The 24,431-nt window shown below is 48.0% G+C and overlaps 1 protein-coding gene across 1 annotated transcript in view; it reads right to left on the reverse strand.

The window, feature by feature from the left end:
- CRABP2 (cellular retinoic acid binding protein 2) overlaps positions 1-24,431 on the reverse strand; it is a 62,421-nt gene that overhangs the window by 16,190 nt on the left and 21,800 nt on the right. The gene's annotated exons all lie outside the window — the stretch shown is intronic.

Consider the following 24,431-nt stretch of genomic DNA (forward strand, 5'->3'; position numbering starts at 1 on the left):
GTCACCTCTACCAGTCTTGGTCATGATGTTTCTTTCACCTTACAATCACTCCTCCTTGTTTCTGTGTGCCTGCATGTTGGAATACATATGTACAGCCACACACATTAGCATACAGAGCTCAAATTTTATATATTCATCATGTGATCAAGCCTCTGGCTAGAGGCGAAACGCGTCATGCAGGACTGCTTGGGTGTTAATCTTTTGATGAAATAAACACTACTTTTGCACAAGAGCTGGGTCTGGCTTGTTCGTTCTAATCCAGTTGGAGTAGCAGAACTGGGAAGCGGCAGCGTCGAGCGATACAAGTGCAATATATATATATATATATATATATATATATATATACGCTCGCGAGAGCTGAAACGCGTATTGACATCAGGAAAATAAAGTCATTTCAGCACGTAATTGGGCCAGTGTCCGCAATTTTTTACTTGAGGGATTTGGATTCAGAACGGAACTTCGTGATATATATATATATATATATATATATATATATATATATATATATATATATACTTAGGGACTGTTTAGAGGATGGTTGTATGTCTGTCTGAGCCGTGGAGTATATTGCTCTGATGCCCAGGCGGACATCAAGTCCCCCAAATCTAGAGATGTCTCCGCCCCATGGACATTTCTTAACACTGGCAGGAACTGGTGTCATTGGTGGCTCCTATCAATGTTGTAAAGTATAACAGACGCCTCTGTCATACTGGACGGCCATCCATCAAGCTATACATAATTTTACTTTATTTAAAAGCAAACTTCCGGAGTGGGGAGTCTTTTTTTAAAAAAATCTTTACTGCTCTAACCCCCAGGTTCTATCACGGTGAGGGACAGCAAATAAAAAAGCCATCCACGGACCTCGTGCGCTGGTCGAATGGCTGACCTCCGACGGCTCAATGGAGTGCGGCCGTAGGGCTCAGCGGAGTACGGCTGTCGGGCTCAGTGGAGTACGGCAAAAGGGCTCAGTGGAGTGCGGCCATAGGGCTCAGAGGAGTACAGCCGTAGGGCTCAGTAGATTGGCTGTCGGGCTCAGTGGAGTACGGCCGTAGGGCTCAGCGGAGTACGGCCGTAGGGCTCAGCGGAGCACGACTGTAGGGCTCAGTGGAGTACAGCTGTCGGGCTCAGTGGAGTATGGCCGTAGGGCTCAGTGGAGTATGGCTGTCAGGCTCAGTGGAGTACGGCCGTAGGGCTCAGTGGAGTACAGCTGTAGGGCTCAGTGGAGTACAGCTGTAGGGCTCAGTGGAGTACGGCCATAGGGCTCAGTGGAGTAAGACTGTAGGGCTCTGTGGAGTATGGCTGTAGTGTTTAGTGGAGGACAGCCGTCGGGCTCATTGGAGTGCGGCCGTAGGGCTCAGTGGAGTACGGCCGTAGGGCTCAGTAGATTGGCCGTAGGGCTCAGTGGATTGGCTGTCTGGCTCAGTGGAGTACGGCCGTAGGGCTTAGTGGAGTACGGCCGTAGGGCTCAGTGGATTACGACTGTAGGGCTCAGTGGAGTATGGCTGTCGGCTCAGTGGAGTACGGCCATAGGGCTCATTGGAGTGCGGCCGTAGGGCTCAGTGGATTACGACTGTGAGGCTCAGTGGAGATCGGCTGTAAGGCTCAGTGGAGTATGGCCATAGGGCTCAGTGGAGTAAGACTGTAGGGCTCAGTGGAGTAAGACTGTAGGGCTCATTGGAGTTGTGCTGTAGGGCTCAGTGGAGTACAGCCATAGGGCTCAGTGGAGTAAGACTGTAGGGCTCAGTGGAGTAAGACTGTAGGGCTCATTGGAGTGGGGCTGTCGGGCTCAGTGGAGTACGGCTGTTGGGCTCAGTGGAGTACGGCCGTAGGGCTCAGCGGAGTACGGCTGTCGTGCTCAGTGGAGTACGGCCGTAGGGCTCAGCGGAGTACAGCTGTTGGGCTCAGTAGATTGGCTGTCGGGCTCAGTGGAGTACGGCTGTCGGGATCAGTGGAGTACGGCCATAGGGCTCAGCGGAGTATGGCTGTCGGGCTCAGTGGAGTACGGCCGTAGGGCTCAGTGGAGTACGGCCGTAGGGCTCAGTGGAGTACGGCCGTAGGACTCAGTGGTGTACGACTGTAGGGCTCAGTGGAGTACAGCTGTAGGGCTCAGTGGAGTACGGCCGTAGCGCTCAGCAGAGTATGGCTGTCGGGCTCAGTGGAGTACGGCCGTAGGGCTCAGTGAAATAAAGCTGTAGGGCTCAGTGGAGAACGGCCATAGGGCTCAGTGGAGTAAGACTGTAGGGCTCTGTGGAGTACGGCCGTAGGGTTTAGTGGAGTACAGCCGTCGGGCTCATTGGAGTGCGGCCGTAGGGCTCAGTGGAGTACGGCCGTAGGGCTCAGTAGATTCGCCGTAGGGCTCAGTTGATCGGCTGCCGGGCTCAGTGGAGTATGGCCGTAGGGCTCAGTGGAGTACGGCCGTAGGGCTCAGTGGATTACGACCGTAGGGCTCAGCGGAGTATGGCTGCCGTCTCAGTGGAGTACGGCCATAGGGCTCATTGGATTACGACTGTAGGGCTCAGTGGAGTAAGACTGTAGGGCTCAGTGGAGTACGGCCGTAGGGCTCAGTGGAGTACTGCCATAGGGCTCAGTGGATTACGACTGTAGGGCTCAGCGGAGTATGGCTGTCGGCTCAGTGGAGTACGGCCATAGGGCTCAGTGGAGTACGGCCATAGGGCTCATTGGATTACGACTGTAGGGCTCTGTGGAATACGGCCGTAGGATTCAGTGGAGTATAGCCGTCGGGCTCAGTGGAGTGCGGCGGTAGGACTCAGTGGATTACGACTGTAGTGCTCAGTGGAGTACGGCCGTAGGGCTCAGTGGAGTACGGCCGTAGGGCTCAGTGGATTATGACTGTAGGGCTCAGTGGAGTATGGCTGCCGTCTCAGTGGAGTACAGCGATAGGGTTCAGTGGAGTACGGCCATAGGGCTCATTGGATTACGATTGTAGGGCTCAGTGGAGTAAGACTGTAGGGCTCTGTGGAGTACGGCCGTAGGTTTTAGTGGAGTACAGCCGTCTGGCTCATTGGAGTGCGGCCGTAGGGCTCAGTGGAGTACGGCCGTAGGGCTCAGTGGAGTACGGCCGTAGGGCTCAGTGGAGTACGGCCGTAGGGCTCAGTGGAATACGGCCTTAGGGCTCAGTGGATTACGACTGTAGGGCTAAGCGGAGTATGACTGTCGGCTCAGTGGAGTACGGCCATAGGGCTCTGTGGAGTACGGCCGTAGGATTCAGTCGATTATAGCCGTCGGGCTCATTGGAGTGCGGCCAAAGGACTCAGTGGATTACGACTGTAGGGCTCAGTGGAGATAAGCTGTAGGGCTCTGTGGAGTACGGCCGTAGGGTTTAGTGGAGTATAGCCGTCGGGCTCAGTGGATCGGCGGTAGGGCTCAGTGGAGTACGGCCATAGGATTCAGTGGAGTATAGCCGTCAGGCTCAGTGGAGTACGGCCATAGGGCTCATTGGAGTGCGGCCGTAGGACTCAGTGGATTACGACTGTAGGGCTCAGTGGAGTAAGACTGTAGGGCTTAGTGGAGTAAGACTGTAGGGCTCTGTGGAGTACGGCCGTAGGGTTTAGTGGAGTACAGCCGTCGGGCTCAGTGGAGTACGGCTGTCGGAGAGGTAGGTCAGCGATGGAGCCGGAGTATTATATTTATATTTCTCAATCCTGTGCCCTTTCGGGATCCCTTCTGAGGCGGCCACATAATGAATCGGTTTATTCTGCCACAGAATCACAAGTCATATCTTGTTTCCAGTGCCTTTTTAGCGGTGCCAACGCCTTCTCTAAGAAGGCACCAGCCAGGCGGGCCTGCCACCGTGTGCCGTCCCTTCGGGGACTGCAGGTAAGCGCTGCTCTGAACCCAGCCTGGAATGACCTCGTATGGATTACATTTTCATTTCACTCTCTTGTTCCTCGGCTGATGGTACCTGATAAGGTAGCTTAGTGTGTTAAAGCACCTTCTGCACACTCACTCATCTGGAAATACCTCCTTCGTCCCTTCCTTGTCATCCAAATTCTTTAGATCCCTTGTAAATTGATACTTGTATAGCGCACTACTCACCCGCAAGGGTCTCAAGGCGCTTGTACGAATACCGCTGTGGAACCCATCCTGGCTTTCCCTGTGAGGCGTCCACTCCTGGGCACCCCCAAGGTGGAGGTCAGGCTTCACGTTGATAGCTAATTTTCTTCACTTTCCACTTAATAGTGTCCTTAATTTGCACTAGAAAAAGAAACCTTAATAATTTTTAGAAAGTAATCGCGCTGGGGGACACCCACTAGCGTTGTCAAATTTCGCGGTTATAAAATACCAAGGCTGCCTTTCCTTGATTCCGGCTCATGGCTCGCACTTCCAGCACTCGACACTTCTTGCCTTTTAATTTTACTCTTGCGGGTTACTTTTCATCCATGCTTTCTGCTTTTGTTGCCGCTGTTTTCGTTTCTTTCTGTTCCTCCTTATTTCCCCTCGCTGCCTTTCTCAATCTTGCCCTGAGCCAAAGTCCGAAAATGAAAAATAACGTCCCGCCTCCAAAAATGTGAGACGGTATTCACCGGAAGCCACCGGCACAAATTAAGTGCTGCTTTTAACGCTGAAAGAGCCTCCTACGCGAGAGATTGATGCCTGGTTTCAGGACATGCGTGCATGTGTACTGCCTATTGGAAAATTCGACCCTAAACCACAATTCACACCCACCCCCAGCCCTGGCTGTCAACAAGGCCTTGCTCCGCCCCATGAGGAAAAAAAGTGAGCCCTGTAAACCATAAGGTTCGGAAAACACACACGCAGATACCTCACACATTTGTTCTTATCATTATTCAGTCACTCAGCAACCTTACACTCTACATTCCCAATGGCGGTTGTAGCCATAACACTACCCGACAAGCATGCAGGTTTCCATTAACATCATAAGCCGCAGCAAAGCGTGCCTGCTAGCCACGGCCTGGCATTGCACACGCAACCAGGCTTTCCCAAACATCGTCATCAACGCCCCTCTAACAGAGTCGCACGAGCTATCTAGTGATTGGCCAATAATCTACATTTAGGCACCAGTGACTTTTGGCTCGTCCCAATGGACCTTCCCAGTCAATGCAAGCATCAACAAAGCCAATAGGCCCGACCTTGGCAAAATAGTACGATGGTTGTTTTTTTGTATTTTTATTGCAAGTATATGTAGTGAGGTGAAAAAAAAGAATAAATACATTAAAACACGCCGCCACCTTAAAGTGGCAGCAATATGGTTGCTATAAAATGTTAAAAATAAAACAATTAACCAGTGCTTAATAGCATGGTATTAAGGTGCTTACAGCCCGTTTTCAGTTTTTAATCCAGCCCACAAGAAAACAGGATATTTATTGGCCCAGCAAAAATGTACCATCGTCTTTGAATTGCTGAAACATTTTAAAAACGGGACTGAAAAAGAAACCAATGTTCCTAAAGTGCACTTCATTTTTAGGCGGATGTGCAGCTGTGATCAAGAGAATGATCAGGGTCTTGAGCTCAAATGTCCACGGACTCGATAATTCTCGCTTCGGTGCCTGACCTAATCATGGGTTCACACTCTGTAACTCTGGGCATTAAGCTTGCTTAATCTCCACAACGCCCCCCCCCCCCCCCTCCGCGGCGGGATGCCTGGCTTTCACCTTGGGGATGCCCTGTAGGGGCTATCTCACAGGGAAAAACCAGGACGGGTTCCCAAGGCAAGCGCGGAGATACCCCTTCGGGGGTCGGCGCTATATAAGAAATATAATAATAATAATAATAATGCTGCCATCTTCGGTGGAAACCAGCTCATGGAAGAGGTGGGCTGACCCAAGGCCACATGCTGTACACCATGGGGGGCAGAAGCAACATGTGAAAGACAGTTGAACAGATCAATGGATGAAGAAGGCTGTCCCAAAGCCCCTCAATGTACACATGTATATGCACTACTACGAGTCCTGAGGCTGTCACACATCATCCATGAGGCAAATATCCACAAACGAAAGGTGCGACTTTCCACAAGATTGAGTATTTCTTTTCCTAGGTCACAAAATAATCCATGCTTAGGGTGCAAAAACACACACCACATTAACTGGCCTACATCATGGGTCATGCTCCTTTATGGCTCATGGTCCTAATGGATCATGCTCCTCGGTGGGTCATGCTCCTCCTGGGTCATGCTCCTCGTACGGTCATGGTCCTCATCGGGTCATGCTACTTGTTGGGTCATGCTCCTCGTACGGTCATGCTCCTCGTAGGGTCATGCTACTTGTTGGGTCATGCTCCTCGTACGGTCATGCTCCTCGTAGGGTCATGCTCCTCCTCGGTCATGCTCCTCATCGGGTCATGCTCCTCATCGGGTCATGCTACTTGTTGGGTCATGCTACTCCTGGGTCATGCTCCTTGGTGGGTCATGCTCCTCGGTGGGTCATGCTCCTCGGTGGGTCATGCTCCTCGGTGGGTCATGCTCCTTCTCGGTCATGCTCTTTATCGGGTCATGCTCCTCGGTGGGTCATGCTCCTCATAGGGTCATGCTCCTTGGTGGGTCATGCTCCTCGTTGGGTCATGCTCCTTCTCGGTCATGCTCCTCCTGGGTCATGCTCCTTGGTGGGTCATGCTCCTCATTGGGTCATGCCCCTCATGGGCCATGCTCCTCTGTGGGTCATGCTCCTCAGTGGGTCATGCTCCTCGGTGGGTCATGCTCCTCTGTGGGTCATGATCCTCGTCTGGTCATGCTCCTCCTGGGTCATGCTCCTCGTTGGGTCATCCTCCTCGGTCATGCTCCTCTTGGGGTCATGCTCCTCTTCGGGTCATGCACCTCGTCAGGTCATGCTCCTTAGTGGATCATGCTCCTCCTGGGTTATGATCCTCCTGGGTCATGTTCCTCGGTGGGTCATGCACCTCGTTGTGTCATGGATCGTAGGGTCATGCTCCTCGTTGGGTCATGCTCCTCGTTGAGTCATGCTCCTCATTGGGTCATGCTCCTCATTGGTCATGCTCCTCATCCGGTCAAGCTCCTTCTGGGTCATGCTCCTCGTTCGGTCAAGCTCCACATGGGTCATGTTCCTCGTCGGGTCATGATCTACATGGGTCATGCTCCCTGTCGATTCATGCTCCTCGTCAGGTCATGCTCTTCATGGGTCATGCTCCTTGCCTGGTCATGCTTTTCGTCAGATCATGCTCCTTATGGGTCATGCTCCTCCTGGGTCATAATTCTCGTCGAGTCATGATCCTTGTAGGGTCATGCTCCTCGTCGGGTCGCTTCTCGTTGGGTCATGATCCACATGGGTCAGGCTCCTTGGTGGGTCATGCTCCTCAGTGGAAAAGTGAGTGACCCATTTGACCCAATGGGCCCCCATTAATGGAGATCTTTGAGAAGATCTTTTTGATTTAGCCCCCTTAGATGATCATAGACGTAAGTACAACCCCAGGATCCTCTTGAATGTATGAGGATGAATTGCCCGGAGGTGTACTATGAATACCCACAATAAATATCTTCTGTGCTAAGGCTAAAACAAAGCAGGACTTTCCAGGCCGCTATTATCCTTTTAAGTCTCTACATCCTGATCAACAGGTTTCTACATAACCTTTGCCCTGAAAGGGTCAGTGACATTCAACATAACCAATTAAGGAGATATAGTGTAGATGTACCTACCCCAATAGTTTGAAATGAGTGGCTGGGCGGGTGGGGGGGGGGGTTTATAAAGGGGGCATCGGGGTCGTGAAGGGAGGGAGGAATAAAAAATAATAAAAAACAAAAACTTAACTGCAGTCGGCCGCGTCCGCATCCGCATCGCTTTTCTCTGCTTCAGGCACAGGCTCCCAGACCACCCTGCTGCCAATCCAGAAGCTCCTCTCACATGACAGCAGCTTCAGGATTCGCCTGAGCACCCTCGGACAGTGCTCCAGGACAGACTGGGAGTCAGTGCCTGCTCTCTCAAACCTCAGCAATGTAGCTGGGGTTGGAGAGAGGTTCACTGTGCATGGTTTGGCTGACCTGAGAGGGCCGGCCAAACAATCATGAGCAGTGAAGGGAGTGCACTCCCACTACCTTCATCTCCCGGGCCCTGCCCACAAGACTCGGTAAGAAAGGAGAAATTAAACAAGTGTTGTTTTTTATTCTCCTCTCCTGACGTTTTTGGGGTGGGCGACGCTCCTCCGCCATAGCAGAGGAGCCGCCGCTGACCTACCCACTACATTGTCTCAGGCTAACATTATGTGTACATGGACACTGTGCAAGAAGGGACTTGTAGTCTTGTTTGTTAGTTTATAACACCAAAATTACAAGCCCCAGAGTTCAAAGAAAGAAATCTGTACCGGAGTAGCCAATCATGTCAGCACCTTGGAAACTAGGTAACTATGCTAATAGGATGCAGGACCCTGGCGACTTTCTATGCATGGAACTATCATTCAGAAAAACGCCAGGCCATTAGACCTAAATTGGACGGCTCTTGCTCCTGTATAAATATGTATGTATTTACACCTGAATTTTGTTTTTTTATTACCAGAGGCTGTCCATTCTGCTAATGCTCTCTCCAAGCCAGACCTAAACAAACATTTGCAATGCATTAGGTCTGGCATTTGTGAGTGTTTAAGGTGTTGGCATTGTAAATGACAATGCCTTTTATTTATCTGTTTTGATAATTAACACATAAATAAAAGGCATTGTCATTTACAATGCCAATAGCTCAAACTCTTGTAAATGCAAGACCTATTTCATTTCAGTTAATGCCCGCATGGCTTGCTGAATGTTGCAGGAAAGCATGTTGTGCCTGTAGTAGGAGACATTCAATAAAGAAAACAGTGCTTACAGACTAAATAAGACATACCGTGTAACAACAGAAGTAAAAGGGCCAGTCCTCATGGGAGGTTACTTATTAAGAGGCAAGGCTGTACTAAGGAGGGACTAACATGCCTACTAATGAATCAGAAGCCAGCATTTATGAAGGACATTGACACAAGCCAATGACAAACATGGACGGAGAGTGGGCGGGGCTTCAAGTCTATACTTTAATACAGCATGCCTCGCAGAGCAGCGCATGCACTGCCCAGGCTTGACCTAAAAACACTAAAGTCCACAGTGGCTGGGTTTCCTTGTGAAAGAATTATTTGAGAAAGGATCATGGCTGTGAACAAATTAGGACGACTGACTTCTGTGTGGCTCTCTGCACTTTCTGTACTTTCTTCTATGAAGATGCAAGCTCTTCATAGAAGAATGTACCACAACGGCCAATAGCATGAGGTGAGAAAGCAATACTCATGTGAGCGGTTTCAAAGCCCACTGGAGGTGTATTTTAAAGAACTGCTAACAATAGCTCTACATACAGCTGCATTGTCAAATCCAACTCACAATAGCGTTTAGGTTTTTAGACAAAAAGGTGGGTTTGGCGCCAGGCTAATAATCCATACCCTTGTTCCCAGGATGAAAGAGGCAGTTAGCCATTCTGCAGAAAAATCACAATGGCAGGTTTATTGCCTCTAAAGCAAACACGCCTGTTTAAGGAGTGTGACTGTTCACCTGGTTGTCACTTATTGAAATATTATTGCCTCCTAATTTATCCTGTCAAAAGGTAATGGAAAGGTTGTGTTTACCCTGAGGGCAGGACTGGTCACAGGAAAACATGGTCTTTTGTTAACGCTTTTTTGCCCTGTCTGGTGCGCACAAAAGTTTTCGTTAATGCCAGGGCCTGACGTGGATTGGCCACTAGCTAACGTCAGCAACCAGCCGCAAGGTGTGGCGAGCACTAGCCACTGGTGCAGACTCAGGCAAGAAACAGGCGTGGCGAGTGCTAACCGCAAGCGCTCAAGGATAGGTGGCATAAAGGCCCAAGCTGCCAACTTTGCAGCGGATTCGAGTCCTGCCGTTGTCTGAATATCCTGTGATTCAGAGCAAATCACTGAATTGCCCTGTGCTTGCCCCCCCACCCCCCAAAAAAATAAAAGGAATCAGACCTTGTGTAATGTAGTCTTGTGCTCATGTAAAATGCCCTTGGGCTGTGTTCACAATATAAATACTACAGCAAAAGCTAAACAGCTTAGGTATTTTGGGCTCCTTTCTTCATTTAGACTGATGATTCAGATTTGGAACTGTGGCGCATATTACCCTTGGATCTCTTTGGACCATCGTTATTGGTCACTTCTCCACCTTTCTCTGAAGGATTCATTCTCATAATTTGATATAGGTAAGTGTATAAATGATCCCTTAGTCAGCAGTTTGTGTTTTTGTTTGTTAGGAGGACTACCCTCAAGCATATCAAATTGTAGGCTACAGGTGTAGTGAGAACTAACCTCATGCAAGGTATGGCACTATGAACGCTGATCTGCTGCACGTCACTGGCAGCCAATGGGAGCAGAGGGCTCGATCCTGAGGCGCTAACCAGACAAGAGATCCTCATGCGCAACTCCACACAAGTCCATGGCAACTCAACTCACCAGGTAGCGTCATGGCAGCCAAGCTCCGAATCCCCACCCTACATTGACAGACACCAAACAATCCTCCAACCTTAGAAAACTCCACCTACTTCATTGCAGGGCAGCAGCTCAAAGGATCGAGGTGGCTCTACAGGCAAATCAATTTGTGGTGTTTAAGTTTAACATTGTGCAAATCTAGTTTCAATGGAAGATTGTGTTGTCCTGCTTACTCTTTTGACACTCTCTTTCCAATATTCATTTCTGATTGGACGTTCACACTATTATGATTCTATACACACCAGCCACAGAGTTATGCGGAACAAATATACCACGCGCCTGGCTCTGTCCATTTGTTCCACAACATGCACTGGAAATGACTCATATGTAGTCAACCTCACGGAGCTCTCTTCCAATGATCTAGGCTCCAAGGGCCCGATGTAGGTAATTTTATTTTACCACTTCTTAAATACCGAATGATACCGAATCGGTATTTAAGAAGTGGTAAAATAGAGGGGGGGGGGGGCTGGGGGGGGTAGGTAATGCAGAATCGGTAAATACCGAATCGTTAAGATTCGGTATTTACCGATTCTGTAAATACCGATTCGGTAATGCCCATTGATTCCAATGGGCATTGAAGCCCATAGGAATCAATGGGCATTACCGAATCAGTATTTATCGATTCGGTAAATACCGATTCCAGCAAGGGTGCAGGGGGTGTCACTTTGACACCCTCTAGCACTCCAAATACAGGCATGTGTGCCATGTGGCACACAGACATGCCCTAAGGGCATGTCTGTCTGTCACATGGCATAGGTGTGCATGCACACCTGGATTCGGTATTTTACCATCCAATTGGATTGGGTGGTAAAATACCGAATCTGAAAGGCCTGTAGCACTGGAAACAGTGCTACCTACATCAGGAATTTTCCGAATCAGTAAAATTACCGATTCGGTATTTTACAGAATCGGTAAATTTACCTAATCGGTAAATTTACGGATTCTGTAAAATATAGCCCCCTACATCTCAATCACCAAATACCGGTCGGTAACGGCCGAATTCGGCTGTTACTGACTGGTATTTGGTGACCTACATCGGGCCCCAAATCACTTATTAAGACCACAGCACCCTTGCCACAGGTACCATTAAGCCGCCTCCCCAACTTCCAATACTTGCTTTCACCAACGGCAATGGGTACCCCTTCCAAGGTCAGGCCTGCTGCCCCAGACCACAGTCAAGGTTCATGTCTCATCCCAGCCACTTACTGCGCCAAATATTGGTGGAAACTCCTCTGACCCCTCAAAATCTGCTGGCCCAAAGCATGGCGATGAACAAACCATTGCCCTTTCCTTCCCCACCAGCAATCAGCATTGTGATTAATACACACCAACTCATTTCCATATGATAGGACCCCTTTTAGTCTTAGCACCAGGACTATTTTTAATTCAATCCACCATATGCACCCGCAGGCCAAAGTGGTGTAAATGGTGGATTGAGGTTGTGTGCGGTGTGGTAGCGGTGGCACTGAATTTCAATTCTGCAACATCACCCAAGTGAATGAACTGAGGGACCATCCCTGTAACTCAATCCACGCCACGTCCAAACAGTAGTGGTGTTAGTAGGTATTGGTAGCACACTCTGACATGTCCCTATTAATGTCGAAAACGTAGGAGGTGAAATGCCAGTGGTGGACCTGGAGAGGACAAAAGGAACATGCCTACCTAGGCAGGTACTCAATGAGCTCCGTAAGCGCCTAACATATTAATTCAATTTAGCTCTGGTATTAGCCTACCAATGCTTTAACTAATTCCACTTTCATTTGGAAAGCAGTTGCACATGTGCGGCAGAGTATGATATCCTGAAGAAGAACATCATTCTGTTTACAATATGGGTCAAAAAACTAAGGGCCCTATTACGGATACGGTGGCGGTCGACTACCACTACCACTGCGGGTCTGCTTGCAGTATTAGCAGTGTGGCGGTTGGACCCCCACAGAATTGCTGCATCCGTCAGGCATCTAGGGTCCTGCAATGGTCGCACAACGGAAGGAGGCGGCAATATGCTGGCAGTGCGGCTGCAGCACCACCGCGCATATTACGAGTTGCCTGACAACTGCCCCTTTCATGGCAGTGAGCCCGCCATGAAAAGCGTGGGAGAGAGCCAACTAAGGGGGTCCGAACAGGGCTCCCTGCTGCTCCTGGGGGTGTGCACGGGTGGGGGCACATATTGTGCCCCCTGGCATTGCACTGCACCCCAGTTCCTGCACAATGGGACATGCATGCCACACCGTGCAGGTACTTGCTGCAGGCGCGGTCACTGTGGCATCTGTAGTTAAGATTCACCTATGAGCCTTATACAACCGCCGCTGTGAGACCGCCGCAGCACCACCCGCCCAACATGGATTACAAATGTAATCTGGCAGGCGGGCCCTCGACAATGTCAGCATGACGTCCTCCTGTCCGCGTAGCAGTGGTGGGCCAACAGGAAGACCGCCAACCTCGCAATAAGGCCCTAAAACTAGACCTTGAAGCACAGCCTCTAAGATCGATTAATGACACCTCCAAAAGCACACATGGGGAAATAGTAATCAATAGACAACTAGGGCCTCATTTATGAAAAGTGACGCATCGCTCGTGAATACAGCGATGCGTCACTTTTCACTGCGCACTCCTTGCGACACCAATGATGCGTCATATTTAATGTATGACGCATCATGTCGCAAGGACTTACAGATACGTCAGTATTTCTGACGTATCTGTAAGCGCAAAAGTGACGTAATGCTGGAGTGTGTCACAAAAGTGATGCAACTCCAGCAATGCGTCCTTTCACATGGGGAAAGCCCCATGTGAAAGGGCTTGCGTCAGTCTTACGCCTGCTGTGAGCCAGGCGCAAGATTTTGACGCAACAGCATCCTAAAAGTGACGCAGTGAAATCTCATAGATTTTACTGCGTCACTATTACGAGGCTTTTTGCGGGGGAACGCCCCCTCTGCATACATTATACCTGATGCAGGTATAATGTGGCACAGTGGTTTATAAAGTGACGCATCTACCTAGATGCGTCACTTTTTAAATATGGCGCAACAAGGCTCATATTTTACGCCGCTGGTGCGTCTCAAAAAGTGACGCATCGGTGGCTCAAAACTGACGCAAGGCCTCATAAATAAGGGCCCTAGTCATTATTGTTAACATTGTTGCAGACCCTTATGTTTTACATTTTAACTTAATGAACGCAGCCAAAATATACTCCCACAAGCGCATCCCGTGCTGTTCCACCAACTGTTCACTTCCTGACTTTTATAATCAGTGATTATTAAATCTGGAAAAAAACGAATCTGTAGAAGCATTGTGTAGTTTACTACTTCAAAATGTATGGTCTATGAATGCCCTGTTCTTTCTTAACAAATATGTCACAGATATTTGACCGGTATTTGAAGAATCTCAGCCTCCCGCTCTCCATTATCACGATGGGTCATTTGAAAACATCGTCTTCAGCTAAAATAAATATATTTTGTATTATTCAAGAAGTCCGAAGCAAGCGGCAGACCCTTGGGCAACAAGACTCATACACAATGCTGACTTTATGTGTGTATGGCATGGGGGAGCCGTCTTTGTGATAGCAAGCTGGGATTTTCTGCAGTTTTGTTGTGAGAAAGGACTGGCTTCCAGGCCAAGCCCGGTGGAGAGGAACTGTGTGAGTTTGATTCGACACTGTTCTTGTTACAAGGTGTCTATCAATAAAAGAGGCTCAGACATTTCCTCTCAGATGTTGTAATATGTCCAAGTACCGTGTTCGAAAGTGTAATAATAAACATTTATTTTGTGACTGATTGAAAAGTTCCATCTATCCTGCACACATCCACTGATAACCGTAGACCCAGGCAGATACTGACCAGGGCTCTCTGTACTCATCGACGAACCGGATCTACTCACACGGTTCCGCTTTCTGCTTCCGGGTTGACTGTAGCATCCTGCATGCGTTTAGAACTGTGTTCTTCTGTTAGTTTAAAGCTGACTCATTCGGGCCGTCAGTCCTTAACTGTTCTATTGCCAAGAATTAAGTTCCTAGAGGCGGTTTAATTTGCAGGGTAAGCGCTTCATAAATAAAGTCCGCTCTGAAAGTGGAGATAGGATTGTGCACATCAAGAGCAGGAGCCGAGCCAGAGAATGCCTGGGGTGAGTGACAGGCCTGCTGACCCCTGGGACAGTGATCCTGTCTCTCGGAACAGAAAGGACAGGAAGGCAGCTGGCAGTGCCCTTCAGATGGCTTGCCAGCACCCTGGTGATGACACCGCCTTTCATTAGGTGCCCATTATCAGGTCTAGAATGTAATTGTTCAGCGCGAGCTAAGGTGCCCAGCTGTTGAACATGATGCCAGTCTGTGCTGCTGGCGCAGCTTTACAGTAGGCGAGCTTCTGCCCCCCCCTTGCTCAGTCACTACTGCCGCCACCCCACCAGTAAACTATTACTACCCTCTTACCTCTCCTCCTTACCACACACCTCCCTGCAGTGGAAGGCTCTCCAGCCTTCCAGTGACATAGGCAAGTCCAACTATAGAGTAACAGCGCAAGGTCTACCGTCTCAAGACTGTCAGGAAGGCTCACAGTTTCCCTACAGTCAAAACAACTACTCAAAAAAAACTCTTAGATGACCCCAGTGTGGTTCTGTCAGATGAATTTGTCAGCTCTGTTTACTTTGGGTCTGTAGACATCTTCAGTTTCATCCATTTTTTTTCTGTCCAACTATCAATCTCATTGCCCTCTGCCAACCACACTATTAATAGTACCTTTTCTATGTGCCGCCAATAGGAATCATAGCCACCTTTGATGTGAATTAAAACTAAATACGTTTTCTATACTGAGATAGATAGATAGATAGATAGATAGATAGATAGATAGATAGATAGATAGATAGATAGATAGATAGATAGATAGATAGATAGATAGATAGATAGATAGATAGATAGATAGATAGATAGATAGATAGATAGATAGATAGATAGATAGATAGATAGATAGATAGGACTTCCACAAGTTTGCCAGGACCAGAGCTATATTAGCCTTTGCCAATGCTTTTTATCAGGTATTTACACCATCCAATATCAGTTTCAAGAGCACATACAAAAAATATAACTGGGCTAATACAGAATAGTAGAGAAATTAAATATAAATATGTGACTCTTTTCTGAAAGTATTCTCGTACTTGTCGCTCAGAGCTTAAAATCTTTCACAGAACAGATGGCTCATGAAAAAGGAGTTTGGAAGAGAGGATACCAGGCATTGGCAAAATCAGTCGGTCTGCCTATTGGGTTTGTCAATGCAGACCTATTGGTTTTACCAATGCTTTTTTTGCTGTTCAGCATTGGCAAAAGTTAAAACAAACAAGAATCTATATGGTGACCCCAGCGTGAAGTCGTACACACGTGCGTGCTTTAACATGCATGAATGCTCTTACATCATGATGCAGTAGCCATTTTGGGCTTTGTTTAAAAATATAAGTCCGTAGAATCCCATCCACCGCTTCTTTCAAAAAGGACGTGAAAAAAATCCTAATGATCAAGTTCTTGCCCTAAAGGCCTTGGCTCTGCTAATTAATTTCTGCCCTCTTTTCTGATGCTGTGATTGTCTATTATATGGTTGTACACCTGGGAATAACATTGTTAGCATGTCATTGCACATATTTGTATTGTATATATGGGTTGTTCTTCTACCATTACCCGATCAGGAAGTACTTCGAATCCCATCCACCGCCTCCTCCAATAAGGATTTTAAAAAAACAACAACAAAAAAACTACTGTTCAAGTTTCTGCCACATAGGCCATGGCTCTGCTGCCTTATTCCCCCTCTTTTCTGATGCCTTGATTGTCTATTACTTGAGTCTACCCCGGTGATTAACTGTGCTGGCAGGCTATGCACTTATTGGTATTGTATATATTGACTAGCAGCCCATCACGACGTTGTCCTAGTATGAAATAGAATGTGTGAAATAGCAGTCTGTAGATTTTTTTGTATCCCCGCTGGTACAGTGGCTCTCCTCAGCCCCTTGAGAGTTCAGTGCGTGACAGCGTGCACACGATGCTGCACGTGTGTGAAAGAGCAGTCTCTTTATGTTTTTTAATCCCCGCTGGTACGCTGACTCTCCTCAGCCCCCCCATCGCTGTATGGCCACGCCCCCAGCACAACGCATCCAGGATTGCTCGGCCATTTTCCACGAATGCCGCGCGAATGCCTTGCCCATCGCTGTATGGCCACGCCCCCAGCAGAACGCACACGCCCACAAGGAAGTACTGTGAAGGCTTTGTTTTTCGGAAGAATGCCACGCCCATCGCTGTATGCACACGCCCCCAGCACAACACCCCTAGCAGAACGCCCATGCCCACAAGGGACTACTTTGCCCCTAAGGTTCTTTTACCCTTCTAATGTATATGGTAGGCAGCTGTATAGCCCATGTCCATCTGCTGCAACTGTCCTTTCCAATGATGTATTGGGTGTTGTGATTTGTGCTGTGGTTCCTGAGATTACCCGCCTCAAAGGTTTGGGCTCTCTCTTTATAATATTAGTATAGATATAGATTGCTCTTCTCTTATTACTGGACCCGTCCGACCTCAAATGTTAAGCGCTCGACTCGCGCCTGGGTCATGCTCACGCCTTGCACTTATTTGTAATGAATGATCCTTTCCCACTATTGCATCATATCTACCCTAATTGTGAAGCGCTCTAATACCTGCCTGGGTCATGTTTGCACTATACAACACTTTATAATTAAATAAATAAATAATAAATAAGTATATTTAGTTCCAAGATAGGGCAGACGCACTTGGTGCAGCAAATTAAAAAATGTCAAAGCAGTAGTTAGGAAGCGAATTGAAGCTGAACAGCCCTCCAAAACGTTTATACAAATTAACAATTGTGGTGGCATCAACAGTGAAGACCATGCCAGCAATGGATGGGGTTATGGGGTGTTTAACCCTTTGTATGCTGATGACGGAACCGCTCCATCATCAGCTGCGGTGGCGCTGTGCTGATGACGGAGCGGTTCCATCATGGCCCTGCCGCCGCGCCTGCGCTGGGCGTTCTATTGAGCGGGCGGGGCCATGACAGAACCGCTCCGTCATGAGCACAGCCCAACCGCGGCTGATGACGGAGCGGTTCCATCACCAGCATGCGACCCCCGCGCGGCCGCCCCACCCCCTTAGCACTACGGCGGAATAGCTGCCGCAGTGAAGGGGTTAAAATCAGAGATGGGCGGCAAGGCATGAGGGAAGCAATGGGACATGGAATGAAAAAGCAGCAAAGAGAGCACAGAGGAAGGGGGCGAGTGCAAAAGCACACAGTGGAGAGGTGGACAGCCACAGCCCGTATAAGGCGTGCCACCGGGCGGTGACGTGGGGTGGGGCGTTTCAGAAAGCGGCAAATGGACTATTTCAGGTAAGTAACGAAAAAAACGAATTTCGTTGCGTGTGCTGCATCGCCAAATGCGATGCAGCGTGCGCAACAAAAATCGTTTTTTTTTAGTTACTTGAAATCGTCCGTTTGCCGCTTTTTGCAACCCCCCCCAACCTGCCCCTCCCCCGCCCCACGTCACCACCTGGTGGCACGCCCTATACGGGTCATGGCTGGAGGTTAAGAGAGCTAGAAAACACATGCACTCCCATGGAGTGTTAAAAGAAAAAAGTAGTTCCCTGAATGTAAGTGGTGGAAGTACTTAAGTAATCAGGTAAACCATGATTGAAAATAAATGCTCCAGAGACAGGAGAAACAAAGAATGCAGAGGACAGACATTGAAAAACAAGCAATAAGAATTAGACAAGAGAGTCCTCTAATTATAACCACGGGGCTGGCACACAGCCCTCTGCATGTGTATATGTTAATGTATTGGAAACAAATGGTCTTTAAAAACATATAGCTAAAGCTGTCAGTAGGCAAGACTTAAGAAAGCATTTGCAATGCAATAGGTCTCGCATTTGCGAAAATTTGAGTCATTGGCATTTACAATGCCTATAGTTCAAACTCTTGCAAATGCGAGACCTATTGCATTGCAAATATTTTTTGTGTCAAAGCGCCTCATGCTGCGCTTTCACTTTAACTGAGGCCACGCCCCTTTCTTTAAACAAGCTGCGTCTAAAGAAAGGGGCGTGGCTGACATTAAAGTGAAACCGTGGCATGGGGGCGCTGACAAAAAAAAAGCATCTGTTGTGAAGTTGACAAACAAATTCTTCTTTGTAAAAGCGCCCCATGCCAAGCTTTCACTTTAATAGCAGCCATGCACCTTTCTTTAGACACGGCTTATCTAAAGAAAGGGAAAAGGGGCACGGCCTCGATTACTGTGAAAGTGCTGCATGGGCAATAGTCAACAAAAATAAATAAATAAGCGCGGCTGCTATACTTAAAGCGGACCGCGATTCTAAAATAAATAAATAAAGAATTGCGGCCGCTATAGTTAAAGTGGACCGCCATTAATAATTAAAATAAAACCAGGCGGCATGCTGCGACGTAGTGGGTGGAATGGGGGCAAATCATTGAACAACATAGTGCTCACAGCCAAGATAAAGCAGACAAGTAAAATGTCCAGTAGTTACGGTAGATTACAAAGGCAGACAAGGTGGTACCAAGGAGGGACTAACAAGCCTATTCAGGAATTAAAAGCAACGATTTTACAAGGACGGTAACAGGAGCCAGTTGAAAAGATGGGCGGAGCTTTAAGTCCCTACCTCACTACAGCATGCCTCGCAGAGCAGCGCATGCGCGGCCCGCGTTCGACCTACAAAGGGGTAGAGTTTGGGAAACAATTGAGGGTGAAATACATAGGCAGAGAGCAGGTGGGAAGAGAGAAGGGCAGGGACAAAGAGGGAGGAGAGAATATGGCTTACGGACCAGAGCTGCGTGCAGGAGAAAGAGGGCGTGGGATTTGAAGATCGGAGTGCACATATGGAATTAAGCAAGAGTACAATATGAGGTCAAAGGAGGAAAGGGGGGGCAGAAGGGTGGTGTACTTGGACTAGAAGACACCAGGACAGGAAGGCAGAAGGGCGATAAGAGAGCTCATGAGGAAGGTGGTGGGAGCAGTGCATGAGCACCAGAGGCCACATGGGGTGGACAGGAGGGTAAGGTACGTGGAGAAGTGACACAGAACTAAGGGAACATAGACTCTGAGTAGCCAAGGGCACTTGGGGACGAAACAGGACTATAGGGACATGAGTGCCTCATTCTTAATGCCCCTATGGCAATAGAATCCCATACCAGATGTGCAATATTTTGCTATTATCTGTTTGACTGCATGGCTTGTCTCTTCCACATGCTAGAGGAAGACATGCTTCTTCTCCTTTTCTTGACTGCTCAATTCATCCCCCCATGATCCTGTGTACCGACATTCCCAAGATCCCTCTGATAGGAGACTTGGGTCGGCGACCTAAAGGGTGCTACAGACTGGAGATTTCTGTTAACAATATTATGCATTCTGGGAATTGTAGTCCAGGTTCACCTCTACTGAAGCAAGTGGCATCAATAAAGTCGTTTCTAAAAGGAAGGCACAGGATATTATATGTCTCAAGTCATTGGGTTATCTGGTAAACATATGCAGAAAGGCCTTGCAGGTTTTGAGCTCAGGTGGAGCAAGAGGAACACAGACCTCATTCAATTGTAAGTGGCACTCATACATTTGGAGGTCAGTTTGAGCTCTTACTCTAGAAGGCTAGATGTCATTCTTCCTGTGAAGTACTTGAGCATGAGCTCTGCATGCATCTTTATTCCGAGCTCTGCTCTGTGCCAATTGAATCCCCGGAGCTCCAGAAGTTTCTGGAAGGAACGCCACCTCTCCCATCAAACGGGGCGAGGTGCTTTGATACATGCATCAGCATGCTGCTCCACGAACTCTGCCAGCATTGTCTACCTTGTTATTCTAATAATTCGACATTTAAATGGTATCATTTAAATGATGTCAATTCCTCGCCATTGGGGTTAAAGGTTGTGTGACATCACTTCCTATGTTGTAAAATGCTAATTCGTTCTCACTCCTAAGAATTTGACAACGTAAGAACAAAGGGGTGCCTGGGAGTGAATATGAAGAGGGGAGGCTGAAACACAGCACAAGCCCGGACTGAGAGAGAGAAGGGAGGGAATGCAGGCAGGAAAGAGGACAGGGAAACAATGGAGGAGGAGCGGAGCCCCTGATTCAAGGCTGGGTCTAGAGGGCACCAGGGCACGAACCTACTGGAGGCCATAAAGCAGGGGTCAGGTTTGGGTTTGGGGGCCCTTTCAGGAGGTGTGAGAGCTGGGAGTCCTGCGACAGGAGGAGCTCTGGTGGGTGCATGATACGCACACAATACAATGTATTTCTTCTGAGAACACTTCAAAAGAAAAGAATTCTGGGAGGAGCCGCTGTGGGTAGCATGAAGCCGACATAACGCAGAAAAATGTAATTTTTTTGTGTGGAGTCTGATAGATTGGGGAAAAGGCCTATATGTAAAATATGAATCTAATGCAGGCTGAGAATTACATGAGGCCATCATTTTGTGGAATGCATAATGAAGTGGAGCGAAACATCATCAAAACAAATCGATCTCTCGTAAAGCATTCGATTTGTATTTTTTTTAAAACACAATTTAGGTCTCATGGGTGGTCATGGCGACAAAATGATTATTCAGTGGCTGGGTGCTGGTGGGGTCTGCGCTCATCCGGTCCTGGGTCGCAAAGGTGCAAACAGTAAGTGTGAAAAGCGCGAGGGGCGGAGGTCAGGGGGGGTGGGGGGGTGGAGGGGACAGCAGAGCTCTTCATGGCCGTCTGTGAGACGGGGGGCGCAGACATACATTGCTGCATTTCCGAATTCTCACGCCGCCCCCCCCCCCCCCCCCCCCCCCCCCCCCCCCCCCCCCCCCCAGGGAAATGGGCTGAGAATTATTGCTTCCACTTGCGGCAGGGAAGGGTTCCAAGAACAGAGTTTTTATTTCCATGTGGGTTCCTCCGTCTGCTTTTAAGCTCCACTAAGTGAGACGTGTAGTTTTTCACCTCAGGCCTCCCGCTCAGCCCCGTTCCCCCCGTGAGGATTGGCCGCTTTGAAGGTTAACCGAGCTCGAAAGACTAACACACACAGCCAGCGTGAGTCCACGTGGGCTCACCGTCAGGTGGGTGGGGTCAGCACGCGCCGTGTGCAGGGGTCGGACTGCAATGAAGTGCGCGGAGTTAGCATTTTGGAGAAAAAAATGAAAATGCAAGGCGAGCAATCTACGGTGACCTCATCTGCTGTGCTGACGGTGCATTCTCCATGTGCCCCACTCATTCCTTTCAGGAACGTTGCCGGTTGCCCCCTCCAAATGTCGTCATTTATCAGCTTCAGTTTTTCATGATTTTTCATATTTTATTTGGTAGCCTGCCCCCCAGATTACTTCTTGAGACGTGTACATTGATTGCGCCTTAAATATTTTGAGTAAAATATTCCTCATATCTTATAAGAATATTGCATTTCACCCAAACATTCCCAATATCGCCTGAATTTCTATATAATTAATGTGAAAGACCAGTGCTTTCAAAAAGGGGGGGGGGGGGGCGCTAAAATGGGCGGAGCTTGAGGAGCCTTCACACGAGGAAGTAGTGCTGGAGCAATTTTCAGGGTGGTGGTGCCATTAATGTTATTTCAATGAAGTCAGAGGGATTGTGAAAAATCCAAGGCCATGACAGAGAACAAGTGTAGCAAATGGCTGGGGAGAACTGGTGAAGTAGCGCACTGTCATTTACAGACAGTACATTTTCCTTTGAAATGGGCAATACATTTGCATAGACGTGCAGTTTTAATGGTAAAAAGATACAGTGCAAATATGATAATGTATGGAAATCTGTATCTCTTTCTAGTGAATATTTATAATTCGTGCATCACTAAGTAAAATGTTTTGAGTCGGATTGATCTTATTAGAAACTTTGTTTCTATCACACTTCAGGATTACAAAAAATAGCTTCATTTCTGCTTCATAATTGCTGATATAATTTGAAGTATAGGTATAGCTCATTTTCCAAAATCTAAATGTTGTGTGTTGGAAAAAAACAGACATTGGACAGCTTTTCCACTCGTTTTCTGTACCCCAGAAGGATTGTCTCATACATCTCTTTTATAAAGTCCTCTTACTGTGCAGCCAGAGATATAAAAGTAACCACCAACAAGCAGCAGTTTGTCAGAAGACACAGCCTGACATTTGACCTTTGCCTTTGAATGCACAGCAAATCCTGACAAGACAACCACAAAATGTAAAAATTACAGCATATTTCGGGGGGGCAGAAAGCCCAGCACCCCTACTTCCAGCGCCTAAGACACAAGGCGTTGCCTATGCAATGAAGGTATGTGAATGTGTCTCCTGTGTTTGAAAGGTTCATACATCGAATCTCATTGGGAATAGCATAATGAAAATCAGCAGGATATTTTATTTGACAGTTTATACAGCACCTTTATTGAAATGTGAGTTTCAAAGGAGGTGGCAATACATTATTTATTCAGTTGCAATGGAGTGATGTTTTAAGCCCTGGAACATCAAGGCAAACAACGGTAGCCACCTGTCACTTAGTCCCCGTATCACAAAACTCTCCTCTGATGACACTGCCAGTGCGTATCTAGCACATGACGGCAGGAAGTTAGGTTTTTTTTCTTCAACCAGCGAATGGCAGAAACATAGAGCCCTGTAGGGCCCTGGTTCACTGCCCAGGTTTTCTTGTTGCTTTGCCAGGCACTGTCCCACTCAGAGCATTGTGCCTCACATCTATTCATCGTATAAAGCACTTTCGTGCTTCACCCCTCTATCTACTCCCCTTAATGGGCATGCAGAATTCATATGTGAACCCTAAAGAAATAGAAGCTCCAAACAGTGTGTAGAAGTTCATTGCCAAAGCCTGCTGCTTGTTTAGGTCTCGCCTAGTGTTGCAGCGTGCATGCGCTGCTCGCTCTGCAAGACATATTGTGAGAGCGGACATTTCAGAAGGGGGCTTGACGCCCCGCCCCTCATTTTCATTGGATGGCGTCATCATTTATGGTAAACAGTGGCTTTCCACTGAAAATGAGGCTTCTTTGTTACCGCCCTTTCTCCTTTTGGGATGGGCCATTCAGACTGGATCGTTTTCTAAAGGAGGTGTGTTATCTAAACAACCCGTGAAGCAAAGGATCCAGTCTGTATGGGCCGTCCCAAAAGGAGGAAGGGCTGCAGGCAGGCACAATGCGCATGGCGCGTTTTCACTTTCCGATTCCATTGCGTGGCGACAGCTTGTTCCAAATGCTCTAAGTGAGGAACGTAAGTTTTCTTTGTATTGGCCTGGGATGAAAGAGAAACATTGTCATGTGATCCAAGGACGCGGACGATGATTCGTGGAGTTTTGGCGGTCATGCACTCAGCTCCTCGGCTGCTATCTGTGTGGTTTTTAAGGCTGTCTGAACCCAGATCCACGGAGTCCCGGTCCAGTTCATGAGGGCTTCAGACTTGCAGCCGCAGAAGTTACAGAGGCGGCTAGTCGCTGGAGTGCTTGAGCCAAACAAACAACCCCGGCCGAGTGAGCCGCTCCGTGGAGCCCGTGCTGCATTGCTGGTTCCCCAAGATAGCTTGGGTGCCAAATGAATCCAAGACTATTCAAGCAAACTCACATTTAATCGAGCAATAATCCATGACTGTCTGCGTCTTGACTACACACATAAAATTCCATGGCTAAGATATGTAAAGAGCTAGCTTACATTTTTAGGGACAGCTGACTGCTTTCACAATCCGGAACTTATTACCGCCATCACCAACATCAGTTAAAGCACAATCTTTTAACTAAACTTAAAGAACAAAGAGAACGTGCACAGGTGGGCAAGAAGAGAGTGGCAGAATACCTCCCCCTAATAACTACTGAATGCATGGAACCCTACCTTTTGTTCCTCTTAAACCATATGCAAAGGTATTACCTGACAAGGTTCAGGTTTGGTATAGCTTATTTCCTGGTTTCCTATCCCAGTATTGTATATTATGACTCCCTTCCTGAACCTTGCCCATTTGACCTGATTATTTCTCAATGCCCCCCACCCCACTATGTTCCATTCTTTTC

The sequence above is a fragment of the Lissotriton vulgaris genome, chromosome 12 (assembly GCF_964263255.1).
Source record: "Lissotriton vulgaris chromosome 12, aLisVul1.2, whole genome shotgun sequence".
Taxonomy (NCBI): Eukaryota; Metazoa; Chordata; class Amphibia; order Caudata; family Salamandridae; genus Lissotriton; species Lissotriton vulgaris.